At 34.4% G+C, this 21,564-nt stretch overlaps 1 protein-coding gene across 2 annotated transcripts in view; it reads left to right on the forward strand.

Moving 5' to 3' along the window:
- The window catches only part of btbd11a (BTB (POZ) domain containing 11a), a 184,162-nt gene that overhangs the window by 1,219 nt on the left and 161,379 nt on the right, over positions 1-21,564 (forward strand). The gene's annotated exons all lie outside the window — the stretch shown is intronic.

A 21,564-nucleotide genomic window follows, 5' to 3' on the forward strand; every position in this document is an offset into this window, starting at 1 on the left:
GGCTGTTTTTTTAATGCAGTTACTCCGAAATCCACTTGAACTCGGTCACAAACCTATTTTGGTGTCATTCAACAGTTCCATCCATCTGCCCACCTTCCTCCTACCTCATTTTTCGATAACATATGAAAAGGTGTTTCATAATAGCTGCCAGCATAATCACATCACTCCACTTTCTCAGTTGGTAATATTGTTCATGATCCCTACTTCATAAATGACGCCTGCTTCGCTGCAGCTCTGTTGACTTATTTATTTCTCTGGGAGATAAATAACTTCTGTGGGAGGACATGAGTGAGTCCCAGCAGGATGTTTGTTTTCAGACTTCTTATTCATTTAGACACTGCAGCAGGTGCAATCACAACAGGAAGGGCATCACACTGACTGCCGCAGTACCATTTTCCTCCACCTGTTGCAGCGACCTCATTTTTTGTTTATGCTGTATTTGATGGCATAATCAGAGAGTCTTATTAAGACTGTAAATTGTTGTTATCCAGTTCTTGAAATTGATTCTCAATGATGTAGTGATTCATGTGGACCAGTTCTTTTTAGATTTCCAGCAAACCATAAAGATTCATACACTTATGTTGCACTATTTGCTATTCCAAACACGGCTGCAGGAGTTGACACTTGTTTTACATCATCACTGATGTGTCTGACAGCTAGAGAGTAGTTGGAAAGATCTAAAGAAGAGAACTGCTTGTCCATCTGCACATTAACACTGTTGATTGCAGTCGTCGGTTCCAACCATGCTGTTCATAGTTTTCATAAATCTTGATTTTATTCTAAGCCTTTATAACTTTATTTCATTTGTAGGAAAAAAAACATTTCAAAGAACTTAAATAATTAAATAATAATATTATCTTTTGGAACTTTCTATTCATCAAAGAATCTTGAAAAGTGTATTATGGTGTTATATGAAATATAAAAACAATTATTAAATATTTAGGAGCACAGTTGTCAACATAGTGATAATTTCTCTATTATTAGTATGTCAGAATTATTTCTGAGAGGTTGTGTGTCACTGGAGACTGGAGTAATGGCTTCAAATATTTTTGCTATCCCTGAGATAACAATATTACATAATATTATTGTTTTTACTACATTTTTGATCACATAAAAGCTTAAAAACATATATAACATTCATTAATTTATTTTCAACTGCTTTTCTGCGACTGGGTAGCAGGGGCAGCAGTCTTAGGAAAGAACCCCAGACTTCCCTCTCCCCAGACACATCCATTCCCAGGCCAGCTGAGAAATATAGTCCCTCCAGCGTGTTCTGGGTCTTCCTCGATGTCTCCTCCTGGTGGGACATGCCAAGAACACCTCCCTAGGTAGGCGTTCAGGAGGCACCCGAAACAGATGCCCATGCCACCTCAGCTGACTTCTCTCGATGTGAAGGAGCAGCAGCTCTACTCCGAGCTCCTCCCGGGTGACAGAGCTCCTCACCCTATCTATAAGGGTGCGTCCTGCCACCCTGCGAAGGAAACTCATTTAGGCCGCTTGTATCCGAGATCTTGTCCTTTTGGTCATGACCCAAAGCTCAGAACTATGGGTGAGAGTAGGAACGTAGATTGAACGGTGAACCGAGAGCTTTGCCTTTCGGCTCAGCTCCTTTACCACAGCGGTACATCGACTGCATTATTGCTGCCGCTTCACCAATCCGCCTGTAAATCTCATGTTCCATCCTTCCCTCACTCATAAACAAAACCCCAAGATACTTGAACTCCTTCACATGGGGTGAGGACTTTCCTCCAACCTGGAGATGGCAAATCACCTTTTTCGGTGGAGCACCATGGCCTTGGACTTGGAGGTGCTGATTCTCATCTATGTAGTAAACAACACACAAAAAAGTTAAATTTGAGTATTTTTAGAAATGAGATTACACATGTACAAGTACAAGGCAACGAAATGCAGTTTAGGTCTAACCAGGAGTGCAATAGCAGCAAGTGCAGAATATAGATATAATTTATAAAGTGCAATTATAGAAAAACTATGGTGATGTTTATAGATGAATGTACTATAAACATTATATACATAAAATATCTTAACAAATATCCCATAAACTTTTAGATGCTTAAAAGCTCCAGTTACTATTTGTATTAATTGAATAATAAAATAGGTACCAAGCATGCAAATATAAATTTAGAATTAAAAAAATGCAGGTTTGTGCAGTTTGGAGAAATTTGGTCCTTCAGTACATTTTGTATTTATTCTTAGTTAATATTTTTTATTGCGAACATTATATTGAAAGAAATCTTGTGACCAAAAAAAAGAGTTTTGTTCCACTTTTTTTGTTTTGTTTTGTTCACGTGCAGCTTTTAAATGAGTCAAACGATCACCACCTTTTCAATAGGGTTCTGCAGATTTTTTGCAGTTTCTGCAAGGCCTCTTGTGTTTTTTGTAATGTCACTGTGGCCTTGGAAGGTTCAATTTTGGAGAAAATTGCTGCTGCTCTTGGGAGGATATAGAATGCAGCTGTGATTGCAGCACTGCTTGGAGATCAGCTCCTGTATCTCAACCTTATGCTTAACCCCAAAAAGCAAAGACAGCTCTTTTTAAATGAGTGTGGCCATGTTTTTTTATGCATTACTGATTTGTTGATTGATTGATAGATATGGGTTTCTCCACTATGATTATCCCATTTTCTCCCATTACTCTTGTTCTTTTCATGCCTGGCTTCTCCGCTTTTCTCAAATACCGACTGGCTGTCCAACAGTGTATAGTTACTTGAATAGTGGTTATGGTCAATTTTCTATGGCCCACCCAGCAGGGTTGATTATTGACACGCGTATCTGACAGACCATTTGCAGGAATAGTGCTCTCTTGCTGAAAGACACAAGGCGAACAAAGAGGCAAAGTTAAAGCCAAAGACAAGGAGGGACGAATTGAAAAAAAATGACAATGTCAGGAATGAATGGAGAGAGGTGATGAAGGTGAATAAAATGAAACTAAAAGAGAAATGATTTGAGATGAAACGCCGAAATAAGAAAGTGGGAAGAAAATTAGCGTGAAGACACCCAATATTAGGATAAAAGAGCAAGAAGGACGGTTCTGTGGCTTATGTAGGAGGTAGAAATCTGCAAAAAGAGCAGAGTGTGAGTCCCAGATAAGCCAAGAAAATGTAATTTTGCTTCTTGATATGAAGGGGTTTTGTTGCCTCCCGCAAAATATTGCATCTCTTCAATTTCGTTCCGTGCAAAAGCTGTCCCTCCACATCTATTATTGATGTATAGCTAATGTCACTCCTCGATTTTGGTGTAATTTGTTATTCATGAGTTGCTGACAGCAGTCGTTTCACTTGTTACTTGTCAAACGTATATAGGCTACATGTCAGTGAGGAAATGAGACACCCCCCCCCCCCCCAAATGCCTAAAAACTGCATGGTGGCTTCACTGTCTAAATGTGTTTGTTAAATGTTGCTTCAGGGTGTTTTGAACCCAGTACCAAAGCAACAGACGGTCATCTGGCTTGACTGCAGCTTGTAAAGACTTTGATGTATTATGTTGGATATATGGCAGATTTAGGACACAGAGCTGTGCAAAACTGTGCAAAAAAGTATGTTTTGGTGATTTAAAATGCAGCGAGGAACAGATGGCTAAACTAACTTTAATGAAGTGTTGCATCTGCTTTATTTAAATCTTAAACTCTGGTTTACACACTGTTATACACTGATGAGCCAAGTCAATGTGACCTGTCAAAGGTGAAGTGATTTTTGTTAATGATCTACTAACAAGGCCACATATTAACACAATATAACAGGCATTGTATATTATACAAAGTGATTAGTTACTTGAAAAAGTGAGCAAACCCATTGCCTTAACAGTGACAAATTGACTTTACTTTAAACAAATTAGTAAACCCATACTAACTTGAAACTGACTCCTTTAGACTTATTTACTTAATAATTATGCATTAGTTCATTCACTTAATAATTTTAAAGCAACAAGTTTTCACCCTTTTTAAAATAAGGTCAACTATTCACTTTTTTACTGTGTAACCTTCTGGTTGACATTTTATGGAAAGGTTATCATTAAAACAAATATCTCAAAATTTGCTTACAGTAGAGTGGTGTCAGGGACACAGTTAAGCTAAAGAAATTGGTAAGTTTTTTATTCTTAGTTCATGTGGATGTTATGGACCATTTCAATGATGTCATTGGCCCATGAACATTTCCTGCTTGTTATCAAACTATTTCATAACTGTAACAAGGGGCAAATCAATCATAACTTAACGTTAAAACAGCTATCTTATCATTATTTAGCAATATGTGGCTCTTTTTGAATTTACTGAAGCTATAGAAATTAAAAATGTAAAACAGGAAATACGTTGGGACCATTGTTTTTGTTTACATCCCTCAAGATGGTGCATGTTATAGGGTTAAGATCTGGGTACATTTATCAATCAGTTCATTAACTCAACATGTTGGAAGCAAGACTACTGGGCAAGAATAAAGACTTGAGTGACTTTGACAAAGGTTAAATTGTTATGGCATGTTGGTCAGAGTATCACTGGAATGGCAAGGCTTGTGTTTTACTCCCATTTAGCAGTGGGGAGACACTGCCAACAGTAGTTTAGAGAAATTGGTGACAGGGTGTTGTGCACCCAAGGCTCATTGATGCACAAGAGCAACAAAGTCTATCCTGTGTGGTTCAGTCCAACAGATCATCCCCTGCGACACAAGCTACTCAAACTTTTATTGGTGGTAATGTGCCATAACACAAGGCTGCATAGCCACAAAACCAGTCAGAATGTCAATGTGATAACTCCTGTCCACAATCCCAAAAAGCACAATGCAAGGCGAGGAACGCAAGAGATAGAACTGAACCTTTGAGCAGTAGAAGGTCAATTTGTTCAGTGTGACTTGCTATGTATTATGGGTGGGAATCAACATGATTCAGCGAGTCCACATGATTCAGTATTATCACAATACTTCTGTCATGATGCAATAGTATTGCGACTTTAAATATATTGCAGTATTCTGCAATATTTTGCAATTCATTACATTTCTCCAACTACAAATTAGGTCCCCAAAGGAACATTTTGGCAACATCTGTTTTAGCAAAACAGAACATTTCTCGGTTTGTTTATCTCACATTTTATTGGTGCAGTGCAAAATGGCATTGTCAGACACGACCAGCACTTTAATGAAAACCTATCATAAATGTGAGCTGTACTGTGTGCTGAAAGTGACCCCACTCACAAGAAACAAAACTCAATAACACCATCTACTGTAATGAAAAGAAATTGGTTTTATTAGTCAACCAAATAGTATAATACAATATTGGCAATATATCAATATGGGTATCTGTGTATCAATATAGTATTTCCATGAAAATTGCTGTATCGATATTTCCCCCCCCCCTCTAATGTGTATAGATGGCATTTACAGTACATGGGGAATTGAGAGCACCAGGAATCGCTTTGTGATGACAAGCCAGTTGACAGAGGTTGACGTTCTGGAATGTCTGATTTAAAACCTCAGGGCTAGCCATTCGTGTGGATGCAAATTTGACACATCCTACCTACCTAAACACTAAGCTATGTTTCCATAAAATTTGTCTTATACACAAAATTTACAAAATATAAAAAAAAGTTTCTATCCTAATATCATCACATCCTGTGAAACCAGTTTAATATTAATTATGATTTTTTCCTTGATAGTAAATGAGTTGCACACCAATGTGGCAGACAACACAATAACCTGGCAGCACAATCATTTGAGGTAACTAAGTCATTCTGAGGATAAACTCATTTAATTTTCACTAACTCATTTCAACATTAGAGATATTGTGCGACGAGATTGCTCTACTGGTTAGTCACCAATCTAATCATCTGTTAAGTTAAAATCACATGATTTTTTTTGTGTACATCAAGGGATTTATACAGTAAACATGTTTCAGTAGTAGTTTATGTGCATATATGGATAAAAATCTTTTAATCTCAATTGTTCGCACACATTTTTTAAATGTGCATTTTTAGAATTTTTCTTGGTGTTTCTATACTGCAGTTTCCCCCTTGAAAACGTGAAATTCCCAAATGCACATTAAAAAAGGTAGATGGAACCATTGCAGACCAGGTACATGCCTTCAGGACATCAGTGTTCCCTGGTGGAAGTGGCCTCTTTCAGCTGAATAATGCACCTTGCCACATTGTACACATTGAACATGATGAAGAGTTCAGGGTGTTGCTCTGGCCTCCAAATTTCCCAAATTCAATCAGCTGTGAATTTGTGGGATGTGCTGATCAAACAGTTTGACTCCATCTCATTTCCTACAGGACTTGAGGGATCTGCTGATATTGTTACCAGAATCCATACAACACTACAAGGGTGGCTTCGTAAAATCAATGGTTTGAAACTACATTGCTGAATTATATATCTCTAACAACAACCTGTTTGAAATTATCCAACTGTCAGAATCCTAAAGTCATGATATTATGAAATGCAAAGCTTGTGTTAGTCATGATTTATCCTGTAGTCTGCAGCTCACATCAATCCTCCCACACTAAGTTCTGATTGAGCCGAACCTTGACTCAATGTCATTTTTTTAAAAATTTTAAACCAGGACATACATAATTTCTCAGAAAGACATAATGGGGAAAACATAATTAGTACATTTGTAGTGTATTTTATGCCCATGCTAGTGGAAACTAATTTCTCAAATGTTACCTATTCATTGTATTTTCTTATATTTCTATTCTTCGACCTTGGATGATGCTGTTTTTTTCAGCATTTATCAGTGATTGCTTATTTACTATTCTCAGTGAGGAATTAACAACAGTTTCTTATTTATCCATCTAAGGTAATATTAGCCAAATATATGACCCTGGACCACAAAACCAGAAATAAAGGTTAAACCTTAAAAGTTGTACTCTGAATCTGAATAATTAAGCTTTCCATTTATATACGGTTGTTATCATAGGACAATATTTGGATAAGATATGAATATTTAGAAATTGGATGATCAAAATACTGAGAAAATCTCCAGATTAGGTTATTAGTATGCCCACAGATGTTTAGCCCATCATTGATTCTGTTTATTTACATGTGTAAGTGTGTGTAAATTTATATTTATTCATTTTTTCAATTAATTTGAGCATAATTATTGACTAATATGAAAATGTTCATATGATTTATTTACAATACAGTTTGTAAAGTAATATTTTCTGTCTTTTAGTAGAGATGTTATATGAGAGACTTGCTTTGTTTACCAAATAAATTTGATCTAATTGGATCTGCATTGTAAATATTAAATAAAAGTTAAAAAGGTATTATTTTTTTATGTAATATATTAAGTTTTTAGTTATGATAATCCCAAAATCATTCTGCATAAATCCGCAGATTTTTAACAAAATTCTCCGCAGGAGTAGCAAAAATGTCCGCAGATTCTGTCTGGCCCTAATTATTAGCAACGTGTATTACTAATCAAAAATTGTGTTTTAATATATTTACAGTGGGGAATTTACTAAATATCTTCATGGTACATGCATTTTATTATCTAACATTCTTTAATGTTGCAATGATTTTGGCATAAAAGTACCATATTATAAACTATTTGGACCCACACAATGTATTTTTGTCTTTCAAAAATATCCCCGTGCAGCATAAGACACAGGGTCATGTATAAATATTTACTAGTGAAAATTACATCAAAAACAGCTTCCAAATTTCACAATCCCTGATTTGCAAATGTTAGTCCCTGCCATGTATTTTCTGGTAGTTACATATTGGTTTGCATTTTAATCAGCTACGGATTGCTCTTTGTGAGACTTCTGCCAGTAGAAGCTGGCATCTGCCATATGGCGCCTTGGCGGGGTCTGCTTAGTCAGTGGTCATAGTGTGTTGCCCTCTGACCTCTCTGAAGGATTAGACTGTAGGAATTCTGCTCCGGCAGGTGGCTGATGAGTGTATTCTGAGCCCACGCTGAGCTCAGGCCAACGGTGAAACACACTGTCAGCCATGATTCTCCACAACACTCCTCTTCATGAGGGCTGCAGCACGGACAGATCGCAGCCAGATTTCTCCCACTCCATATACTGGCCTGTGGGGGGACCATTTAACTTGTAAATCATTAATACACCTTGACTTATAATGGACCAGGTCTAGCCGATAAAATGAAAGTTGTTTTAATGTTCACTCTCTTTCCTTCGGCTTAGTCCCGATCCATCAGGGGTCCCTAATCTTCAGCAGAATGAAATGCCAATTACTCTGGCATATATACTGTTTCATGCAACAGATGCCCTTCCAGCCGCATATTTGAATGTTATATGTGACTTATTTGCAGATTTCATCTTAATACAGTCGGGAAAATAAGTATTAACATGTCATGTCAATAATATTTCTAAAGAATCTGTTGACATGAAATTGAACCAGATTTTGATAAAAACCTAAACAATACAAACATAAAAATAAAACAACAACAAAAAAAGTGTAACAACGAAATGACACAAGGAGAAAGAACTGAACTACTGATACTTTATATAAAAGGCTTTTTTTGGTAAGGGTAGCTTAAAGACGCCTCTCATATGTAGAATGAAGTCACATGAATTGCTCAGGTCTGAGTTTTTCACAGACTTCAACAAAGTGTAAAAAATTTAATGGTTCTGTGGGTCTCGTCTATCAAATCTGATCTTTATTTTGTATTTTCCATTGAATTTAAGTCAGGTGATTGGCTAGGCCATTCTACAGCTTCATTTTCTTTCTCTGAAAGCATTCGAGAGTTTCCTTGACTGTGTTTTGGATCATTGTCTTGCTAAAATGTCCACCCTGGTTTTATCTTCATCGTCCTGATAATGTAGCTGTTGGACTGAAGCAGCAAATATTCATTTATAATGAGGAATGGCAAAGGGTTGCTGAATAACTACTGAGAGATTTCAGCTGCTGTCTGGGCTTTCACTACCTTTCTACACCTCCCTTTCTTCATGTGTTCAATATTTTTCCCTGCGTAATTTCATTTTATTACACTTATATTAATTTGTGAACTAATTCTTTTTTTTTTTTTTGCATGTATGGAATTCTTTGGTTATTACCAACATTCGGGGAAATTTTCAAGTCAACAACACCTTTAGAAATATGTTTTCTGAGAACAATGGTGATGTGTTCAATACTTATTTTCCCAGCTGTATTAATAAAAACACTCACGTAATTAAATTTTTAAAATAAAATTAGTACTTAAATTTAACAGTGTTATTAATTATTTAGTGTTTTTCAGATTAAATGTGCGTTGGATGATGGGAATGATCATTTCATTGTAAATTATAGGGTGAAAAGAATCAGTTGGCTGATAACCAATAAAATTCCACACTATTGTGCCAAAAGAAAATGAAAATATATCACAAAAATAATGTAATCGGTTGTATAAAATATTCTGAAAGATTCCAGCATTGTAAAATACAGAGTTGATGTTCTTTATAAAACATGTCACTAATTATATTAAAATGCTGCACTGCATGTTTTGTTGAAATAAATAAAAAATAAAACAGAATAGATATTAAAATTCCTCACGATGTAGTTGAAATAGTAATTTTGTACTTTACATTTATTTATTTATTTAATCATGTGACATTAGTTTTTACATGAATTCTTCTATTTACTTTTGATATTTGCTAAAGATTGTTTTAAAACTCTGCTGTATATAATTATAATTTTATTTTATATAATAATTATTTCAAGGATTCATTCATTAAACATTGTACGAAGAAATGCAACACAAAGAACAGTTCTACAGACATGATTTTGACAGTTGATCCATTTTACCTGTTGGTCCTCAGCCTAAAAACATAATTGCTCTAACCAAAAAACTAAATTAAGAAAAGATACGGTGCATAGAGGATGGTTATACAACTCAATCATCATAACCCATTTCCTAATTCCTGGTATTAACCTGATGCTGCTTCATCCATTATGAATGACATCTTTTAATGGAGATCTTTGGATATTCCCAAAGGCACCGCAGATCACGTTTGCAGGCTCTATAGCACTTATTTTCTTCAGTCATGTTTCAGTCTCCGTACACTCAATGGAGCATGTAGCCGGTTGCAGATTTTCTCTATTGACATGTAAGATTATTCAGTTAAATCCTGTCTGTTTGAAGTCTGCAAGCTGTAGGAACTGATTTCAAAAGGATGGTTTCATGGATGAATGAGATCTTGTGTCCTTGACTGACTTTTGACATCGAAGTCTGGTAATCTTTTCAGATGTGTTGATGCAGTTTGCACCATAATTGCATAATTACCAGACCATTCAGAATTGTTTTTGCATCTTTTTTTGTGAGAAACAATGGCCCTGAGCTGTCATGATGTTTGTTTACTTCTTTCTCTTCTGTGGACATACAGTGTTTGTAGTGTAGACAATGCTGAATTGTTCTCCAGACAATATGCTGATGATTTTCTGCAGTGCTGAGCTTTGTTTAAGATGAGAACAGGTAGTTAAATTTATTGCTAAATTATCTTCATTGTTTTTAAAGGCCCTCTGAAATACATCTACTTTCCTATGTGAATAATTATTGGAAACAGCATTTAAAGTACTAAAACTCTTAATTTTATAGATTTAATGTTTAAGACGTGAACTGGAAAAGAAACAGTAAAGTAATGCCTTATTATTTTATTATAAATTATAAAAAAAAAAATCTTCTATACCTAAGTACATTTAGTACGAATAACATGTTTTTATATTTTAGATATATAAATAACTAATTATTGAATGTAAAAAAATACATTTCTAAGCTAAGTATGAAAACAACCTAAGAAAGAAACATTTTGTGTGGTCTTTAATGTCAGCAGCCAAAAATCATAATCAATATTGATCGAAAGTTGATCTAATATAAAATAAGATGCTGCTAATGCATTTACTGCTTACAAAATGGTTAATTTCCAATGGAAATTGCAGTTTAATGTTTCATATCCATTTTAAAACATGCCCAGAAGTTCTGCAAGGACCGTGCGTCATTTATTTTACATTCCTCTAAGCTTTGCATTATTCAGATGACTGTAACAGTCTCGGCTTCATTTTCAGTCTCTGATTTTGGTGAAGGGAATTCCATTAAAATAGACTTTGACAGCAGTCCCATTAGTAAGACGTTGCTCTGTGGGAAGTAAATGAATGACTTTGTTGTCATAAGCTGTATATTAGAGCATCACACATCTCTGTGCCTAAACTCATCTGTCTCAAGAATCCTCTTTCTTGGGCTATTTTAGGCTCTGCACTGGATGAACCCTAAAGGCATTATGCGTGTACACAGGTGCATGCTGAAACGTTGTATTTTCACTCTTGAGCATCAACATAGAGGTTATATAAAGGTTAGGAAATTTATATTGCAACAGCTTTTGTTTCATTTTTATGTTTTTTGATTCTTTATTATAGTCAGATTACAATCCATTTTTTGAGTATTGCCAGTATTTTTCTCTTTATTTTTCATATCACTATTCCTATTGAAACACCGTAAACAAGCCATTAATTCACTTGTGGTATCCTACACATTCATTTTCTACAGCTTAAAGGCACAGTTTTCTCAAAAGTGAAATTACCATTATCATTTAATCACCATTAATCATTTTAAGCACTTTCAACACCATGACTGGATCCAAAGTGCTCTATGTGCGAAATTAAAAGAATAAAATAAACTACAGACTGGCAAATAAATCAAAATAATACAAAACAAAGAAGTTAGACAATAAGTATAACTTTTTTTGTCGTTTGAAAGCTATAACACATTAGCATTGAATTCTCTTGTATGAACAAAATTCCTGATACCATATTGGTTTAAATTGACACAAGGGGGAGTAAATTTTTGCTGAATTCACATTTTTTTGGCTGAACCATTTCTTTAAAGCAGTCTAAAGACACTTACTACATAATTTATTGTTTTTTTCCCCCAGAAATCAAGTCATAACTGATAACCATCTTCAGATTATACAATCCCCAATGCAGTCCCACTGTAATTTGTAACTTTTTGATGTAGTGGAATATAAATTTCTGCAATCTCATTCATACATTTTAGTATGATTTGCTCATCCCCCATTAATGGTTAGGTTTAGGGAGGGGGTTTGAGGACACGTCTCTCTTTGGTATGTTTTCATACAAATGATATTGTATGAATTTGTGTGAATTAGCTACTTTTCTGACAATGTGTAATAAGTAAATAAAAAGTAAATAAATAGTTAAATAAATATGTTTCTTATGAAATCGGGCTGCAATATCAGCCCATAATCCTTCTGACATGGGGTGTTGTGGCCAATAACAATGGGTATCAGGATGCAAGAATATATTATTTTATTATTTTATTATTATTTTTATTCTTAGTTTTTATTGGTTTTTAGGAACATTTAACCAGTGGGAACAAAACAAACACACAAACAACAACACAATAATAATAATAATAATAATAATAATAATAATAATAATAATAAATATATATATATATATGTATATATACAAATAAATCCATTCCACACATGTATACATATATACATACATAAAATATTAAATTATCATTGTCAAGAAAATAAATAAATAAGTAGAATAACTATGAAATAAAATAAAAGGTTGCCAAATATTATTTTATTAATTATTTATTTGGCAACCCTGCATCTGGGATGCTTCACGATTATCCAACTGAAAGTCTTGTATGGTTTGTTTTTTTTTCTAATTGAATTTGCATTATAAACCTTAAATATTTTTTCTAAAGCGTTAAGTGTTAAGCTTCTATTTTTTCAAATATCATTCCACATAAATCTGCAGATTTTGTCTGGCCCTGCTTATAACTTCTAGCATCATGTTTTTGAAAGCCTATAAAAAAATCCGTATTAACTGAGTATTTTTCCTGCTTATTTGATTCTCAATTGTATCAACAATAAACAACATTACTGCAAAAAAATGTATTCAAAGCAACGTCTGCGGTCTTTATTCTAAACTAAAAACTTTAAAAGTGGCAGTCAGCAACACTAATATAAGGCTTGAATGATCAGGAATTGTATCGACCGATCATGAGGGACAAGAAATCGAAAGTCAGCATCCCTGAGCAAAATCTCAGCATTCTTACCATTAACTGTGCATATTCTTTGTGAATGTGTTAGTAAAGTCACGTTTGACTCCATGTTTTGTGAGGCGTGCAAGCCAGAAGATAAAATTGTGTAATGCCCCAGCACTACATGAGTTTTTCAATTTGTTTGGCTTGATTCATGTGTTCAGATGGGCTGGATTAAGCCATTCAGGTCACCATAATGAATTCTGGGTTGTATTCGGAAGAGCAGTGATTTTTCCTTTGAAACAGGGTTTGAAAGCAGGATGCTATTGATTAGCCGAGAGCTTTTTTACCACTGGCTTTTTTTTGTGGGAAAGGCAGGAAACAAGCTGTATTTTTAACTACAAAAACGCATTGTTCTTGGGCTACTTTTGTTCTGGGATTAAGAAAAACTAGTAGTTTTAAATATTTAAGCGTGTTTAGAGTACAACGTGTATATAATTGTCTGTGGAGTGTTGCTTTCAGGACATTTCTTGTAATTTAGCTGAATAATTTTTCCCTGCTTCTAATCGTAATTTCCTATGACGGTGATTGTGATTCACAGCGTTAAAGCCTGGAGCTGTTTGATATGATGGCCATCTGGAATGACAAGGAGAAATGATCTCAAAAGTGCACTGGATTGCTCAGTTCTGCTTTTTTCCACTGAAATGCTTTCAGTATCATATAATGAAGCATTTAAAGGGATAGTTCACCCAAAAATTTACTCAGTATTTTCTCACACTCAAGTGGTCCCAAATGAGTTTCTTTCTTCTGTCGAGCACAAAAGAAGATATTTTGAAGAAAGCTAAAACCATTCTCTCAAAAATTTGCATTTGCTGTTTGTTTAATAAAAAAAGCTGCAACAACGCAATTCTTGAGGTTTTTTTGGGGACAACTTAATAGTTTTATGTTCAATCCACTTACATTTAAAGTTAACTTAGTTCCTTTCATGTTGTCTCAACACAAATCGATTTTGTGGAACCCAGCATTTTTAACAGTGTAGTAGGAAAAACAAATACTATGGAGATCAATGGTTACAGGTTTCCAACATTTTTTGAAATATTTTCTTTTGGTTTGACAGAAGAAAGCATCTCATAAATGTTTAACAACAAGTAAAGGGTGAGTAAATGCTTACAGAACTTTCATTTTCGGATGAACAATCTGAAATTAGGGCCGTCAGTTGTTTGACATTGCATAATATTGTCATTAATCGACCACATATCAATTTTACTTGAGAAAAGCACCCAAATATGATTATTCAAAACAAACTCACATGAAAACATTGAGTAGTCATACAAAAAGGGACTTTTGTTGGCCCAGTTCTGGCACGAATCTACAGTTCACATTTATTCATCCTGTAAAAACATCCGGAGATCTTTTGTGGTATTATAAATGCAGTAAACGCACGTGTGGTGGTGAATATTGCGGTTCAAGTGTCTTTTGATCTGGTGGCATCAGTGTCTTTTGTACGCGGTGTGTCTGCCCTTCTGTCATGCTCATAAAGTTGTAATTAACAGTTTTCAAAAGGTCTCCCGTTTTTTTTCCACACTAATTACTGTTTTGCTGGCAGTCCCTGGAGTTAAGGGGAGAGTCCTCAGAAACTGGCAAAATAATATAGCGTCTTTCATTCGACAGAAGCCAGAAGGAAACAAACAATTAGTCTGACTTGGCGAGATGAAGGTGGGTGGCAGAGGGGTTTTTTAGGTGTGTTGACTGGAAAACAAATGTTAATTCGTCTCTTATTGGGCTGAAATATCACATGGTTGGCAGGAAGAAGCAGTGAGAACGGGGTAAGAGTTGTGATTGGGAAATGATCTGAGACTGAAATTTGGGTTGTAAACACAACCGGAACATGTCTGAGCATGTTCATCACCACCAATGAAGCCACAACAAGAGATTTACACCTTTATTGACTGATGTGATCATTATTACACAGGTTTCTGGCAAAAGATTTATTGAATTACAGTAGAAATGGTACCAGAGAATGAATGAAAACATTAATGAACGAAATTAAGAAGAAATAAATTTAATTACTTGCTGAAATGTAAAGAATTTAAGCTTTCTGATGACTAATTACTGAAGCTTTTATTAGGGTTTTATCATGATATTGACCTAAGCTGCAAAAAAGTTACCTTAACAGGCGTAATACATTTTTTAATTGCGTATAGATTTTAAGCGTAAATAAATGTTTCAACCAAAATAAATTGCAAAATTATTAAATAAAGAACAATAGTTAAGACTTTACAATAAAGTCTCATTATTAAATGTTAGGTAATACATTATAATCTGTGATGAGAAAAGGCTCCATTTATTAGAGTTGTTATTGTTAGTTTAAAAAATACATCTGAGTTTTATTAGTTTTTAACTTCATTTAATAAAACGATTACAGCTTTTAGATTCGACTACAATTTTAATATGTTATTAGGTATTTACTAATAAATTAACATCACCTAAGATTAATTAAAATGTTTATAGTTTTTTTGAGTTTAGTTAAATTAGCTATGTTACCTTACTATTGGAGCGTTATTGCACAAAGTTAATATAATATAACTCTTTAACTATAGTTACAGAATGTTCAGTCAATATTTCAGCATGTAGCAGGTCAGATTATTTGTGAATTATTAAAATTGGTTATTAAGCAAACCATTTCAGTCTCCATGCATTTGGTGCTCTTATGAACGCCACTGCAAATACAATCTGAATATTCCTTATAAAGCACTCTAACAGTTTAAATAATAAAAAACTATTCACTGTATGTTGAAGTGCCCATGATATTAATATTGTCTATGTTCATTATCACGATATATTGAATGAATGAATATCACCATATGTCTAAATGGTATATTTACATTTTTACATTTTTGCAAATATTTTGTTTTCGGAAATGAATAATAAATTGGAATTTTACTGAACTCAGAATTTTTTAATTAAACATTAAATAGATATTTTAATGCATCTATGTACTATAATATAAATAATATTTTGATTTTAATTGAATATAAAGTTTCATAAAATACAATTTTATATGCATGCATTAAATCATTCATTCATTGATTTTCTTTTCGGCTTAGTCCCTTTATTAATTTGGGGTTGCCACAGTGGAATGAGCCGCCAACTTATCCAGCATATGTTTTATGCAGCGGATGCCCTTCCAGCTGCCACCCATCACTGGGAAACATCCACACACATCCATTCACACACATACACTAGGGACAATTTAGCCTTCCCAATTCACCTATACCACATGTCTTTGTACTTGTGGGGGAAACCGGAGCACCCAAAGGAAACCCATGCGAACACGGTGTGAACATGCAAACTCCACACAAAAACACCATCTGACCCAGATGAGGCCCGAACCAGCGATCTTCCTGCTGTGAGGCGATCATGCTACCCACTGCGCCACCATGCAGCCCGCATTCAATTATGTATTGTATATTGTAAAAACAAATTGAATAACTTTTTTCTATTTTCCATCGTTTTTTGTTTGTTTGTTTATTTGTGTCCTCCTTTTTGCATTTATCTGCTTGTACCTGGCTTTAGGGAGCCAACACCCTTAATTCCTTGAGGTGGGACAGGTCTGAACCTGTGGTGAACTGATGTGTGGTGAGAATGGGAACCAAAATAAACCACTGCGGGTCACTTCTAGTTTTCTCATCCCTTGTGTCATCACATAACAGTAATCAACTGGTTCACACATGCATATGCTGTAACCATACTGCAACACTCACCGTCACATGCAGACACATACACACTGCTGTGTCATACTGAATACTCACACACTCCCTCTTATGCTTAATACTCACACACCCACTCACAGGCTGCTTGCAGAGTAACTGCTGCTCACCCGCCACACCCTGTGCCTGCCATAGCAATGTAAACTAGTCTTACCGCTTCGCTTTTCCAACAAATTAGAGATGCACCGAATGACCAGCCAGAAATCAGAATCGCTCAATTTTTGCTCCAAACGTGCCGTGATTGTTTTAATTCGTCCAATCTCTGCTTCTCACTCGCATACAAATTACACTGCAATTATTTTACAGTACAAAAAAGTGTGTAAACAGAGCATTTACAGAGGCGATGAATACAGAGCACAAATTAATCAAGAGATGCTTTTTTCATATTCATATACTATACATCCTAAATAGTATTAAAAAAAAAGGAATGGTGTGTTCTAAATTTTAGTATATAGTCAATAAATATTCCAAATTCACCCAATACTTTATTTCCGTTCGAAATTTGTTGAAATGTGAATTAAATTAGAACTACGTTAACTGGAAATACATGTTAGAAAAAATACAAGCATGGTGGATCATGGATGTTTTCATCATGCATGTTTTGAGTTAATAGTTCACCCCAAAAAAGAAACTTTTACTCACCCTCAAATGGTTCCATACACAGTTTCTTTTCTTCTGTTGAACACAAAACAAAGATATTTTGAAGAATGCTGGAAACCGGTTACCATTGACAATCATAAAACTAATTCAGTGATTACAGGTTTCCAACTTTTCAAAATATTTTCTGTTGTGTTCAACAGAAGAAACTCAAACTGGTTTGGGAAAAAAGTGAGTAAATGATAACAGATTTTGTCTTTATTTTTGGGACTTCTATCCCTTTAAGCAGGATTTAATTTCTAACCTGATGATAAATGCATATTTTGTCCATATTATATTTATTTTGTATGCTACACGGTGAACTTTTGGTCTATAACTTTCGAATGCATCATTATGCAAACAGTAAACACACGAGGAGATTTCTCTGCATGAAAGACTTGTGAATGGCTGATTAACATGCTACTTCATCTTCAGTACGTTAGAAAATTAATTATAAAAAATGTGATTGATGTGACAAGATGATTGACAGGGCACGTTGCTAAGCAACGGTCCATTACTGATGTAGTAGTATGTCCCAAAGCTTGTCTTCCCTTCTGCCACACTTTCAAAAGAATGCATTTTTTCGGCATAAAAACAGGAAAATACCATTAGACATAGTATGAGTAGGTGAATTGGGACACAGCAATACAATAGGCACCATCAGGAAAACATAAGATATTCTGCATTAATGCTAACAAATTTAACACTTAATCAATCATTTCACACGTTCACGATTTAATAATGTTTACAGCATTAAGTAAAAAGACTAGAGATCAGACTTTTGTGTTTTTCATCATATGTTTATAAACACAGTTTATGAAGTATATGATTAAATAGTCAGAATTAGTTCATTTCATGTTTGATAATCTGGAGCAAACATACTTAATGTACTATACAGCAATGCTATACAGTACCAATCAGTATAGTTGTGCATCTGTTGATTCTCATATTTGTGTATTATGGAAAAAATTAGCATTTTTATTCAGCCTGTTTACCATTTTTGTTTTGAATATGTTTTTATACATCATAATTTTACAAATCTAAAGTCAGCACATTATGATTGTGCTTTAGATATGAAAAATATGCAGTCTAATTTAATTAAAAAAATAATAGTTATGGAAAATAATCGTAAAAAAAAAGATAATTAAGATTGATGCATCCATAAGGATCCTCACTTTGACCTACATGAATAAATGTCTTTCTTTTCCCTCACCCACAACAGAATCCTCCCATGTTGACCATTAATCTATCTTTATTTCCCTCAGGCTTTCTGAAATGACGGCCAATGGACAGTTCATTTTTTTCAGTTTTTCCACCAAAACATAAATGCAAGATCAGCAGGGGCTTGTAGTTTGTGGCTTTTCACAGGCTGGCATTGATGGGCCGGGGATTTGAGAGTCTTAACCCTTGGTGTCATAACGTAATACCAACTTCCACAATGCAATTTACCGTCTTGTCTGCCTCGGAGTGAGAGATTCTTGTGAAAATTGCCCTGAGACCACTTGCTAGAGAGATTCATATTTCGGTAGTCTTTCATTTCACTTTTAAGGCACTTTAACATCTCACCTCGTTCACACCGTGTTATTACTTTATTTTGCCCAAAAGCCAAGGTATCAAGGAGAACAGGGCTGGTTGTCACAATTTATACTCCAGTAAATATTTCTTAGACTCAGTGTATAGACATTTTACTCAAAACATCTTTCTTTATTAACTACGGAAATAGGGCAATAAAAAAGTGGTTGTCACAAAGGGAATCCTCAATTGAAATGGCTGTTTTATTTTAGCAAAATGTAAACTGTTATAAAAATAAATAATAATCATAAATAATTAAAAATATATATTATTATTATTATTATCATTACTACTCCTACTAATGTTCTAATTAAGAAACGTGTTATTATATATATAGTATGTGTTTTTTTCTTTCTAATTTTTAATTTTAAATTAAGTTACGAGTAAAAGACAGACTTTACCCAGGAAAGAAATACAGTTTTTTGGGGGAAATGTTAACACATAAGGTGAATGATATTTATCACAATAGAAACATTCCAATTAAATAGCTCTTTTCAGCCCAAATTATAAACTATTATGTTAAAAAAAGCAACAAACTGTGTTGTTTAATATAATTAAAGGTCCCACTTTATATTAAGCGCCTTTAACTAAACACTGTGTACCCAGTACCGGGTCTGTGACATCATTTCCTTCCGCATTCTTTAATTTTTAAAGGTTTGTACTGGCCCAATACCCCATAAGTGGTTCCGTTCTCTCATCAGTTGGAATAGAATAACTTTTGCATAGATTAAAATAGAGACATTTTTCTTTTTTCTTATGATTACGATTTTCTTATGATTACGATTATTATGTGCAGGAACCAACAAAATTAATAACAGCAACCTAGGCCACACAGAACCTTAAATGTACACAACATATACAATTATTTTCATCACTTTCAACAGTGTTTAATATAAATTGAAAGGATTTTCTTTAAAATGATGCCAAACTTTTGCATTAACATGTGGGTTTGGGAAGCTTTGAATTTGGATTGGCAAATTCCAGGCGGAAAGGCCAAAAAAGCACTCAATTTTAAGAGGTCAACTAATATGTACTTACACTAAAATGAATCATTTCTTACAATGTACTTATAGCATAAATACATGTTTTTACATTGTGATTGATTAAATTTGAGCATGTAATTACATCAGTTATTAATTTCTCTAATCACATCTTTAACTACACTGTTGACCGTCCCTTACACTGTAACCCACCCTTAAACCTACCCATACCACCAAAATGTCCCTAAACTGACCCGTATCCCAATTTAAGAGCACCAGAAGTGTTCTGCAATACATTATGAACACAGCAAATACATTGTGTTTATATTTTGATTCAAGTACATAGTAGTTAGGACCACTTAATATAAAGTGGGACCTAATTAAACAAAACAGTTTAAATACATAGTAAATATAAATAAATATAATAGTATTTAATATAATTGATCTGGAATATAACAGTTTTGTTATAATAATAATAATAATAATAAATATATATATAATAATAATAATTAAAAATATAATAATAATAATAATAATAATAATAATAATAATAATAATAATAATAATAATGATAATATGTTTTTAGAGGGCGACATGGTGGCTCAGTGGTTAGCACTGTCACCTCACAGCAAGAAGGTCACTGGTTTAAGTTCTGGCTGGGCCAGTTGGCATTTCTGTGTGGAGTTTGCATGTTCTCCCCGTGTGTTTCCTCCGGGTGCTCCGGATTAATTAAATTGACCGTAGTGTATGAGCGTGTGTGTGAATGTGAGAGTGATTGGGTGTTTCCCAGTTCTGGATTGCGACTGGAAGGGCCTCAGCTGTGTAAAACATGCTGGAGTAGTTGGCGGTTCATTCCACTGTGGCGACCTCTGATAAATAAGGGACTAAGCTGAAGGAAAATGATTGAATGAATGAATAGGTTTTTATGATATAGTATTATATTTTATGCAATCTAATATAATTTTTTAATATTAATATTTTTATTCATTTTAATTTATTAAATTCACTGTCGTGTACCCCAAATTTGATTGTGCTAAAAGCAATATACAGGAATCACATAATAAATGCATTTGTGTTTCAAAAATCATTGCCCTATTCTCATTGTCCTATGAGAAATAAACTAGATGACCTTTCTTAAAACTCAAACGCTGTTTTCTTCTGTTGAAAAAATTCCTGAGCAGGATGATCAGTCGAACAATGCGAGGTGTGAAAAAAATGTGAATCAGCAAAGCGAAGCTCCATCAAAAGCTGCACAAAAGTATTGTGTGAAGTCTGAACAGCTCGGCGCTCTCTCTTTCACACACTGTATTTGTTTTCTCGCTCGCTTTATATCCAGTTTCCTGCCTCCCCGGTCCTCCTTTTCCACTCTTTTTTTTCATACACCCACTCTCTCTGTTGCTAAGGGATCTTCACCTTACATTATCCACTCTGGAAATCGTTAACCAAGCCTCCCGCAATGGCTCTATGTTCATAATTCACAAATGTATCAACATATCAAACGTCCCAGCATTTTCTGCTCATTCATCCACCAATATTGGTCCCCTTCATATGGCACTGCAGTAAAAAAAATCACTGCTGAGCATTAAGAGGAACGTTGCGTTAGAGTGATGTGGGTGCAGATGAGGCAAAAAAAAATCTCATTAAATA

Source organism: Danio aesculapii, chromosome 4, assembly GCF_903798145.1.
Source record: "Danio aesculapii chromosome 4, fDanAes4.1, whole genome shotgun sequence".
Lineage (NCBI taxonomy): Eukaryota > Metazoa > Chordata > Actinopteri > Cypriniformes > Danionidae > Danio > Danio aesculapii.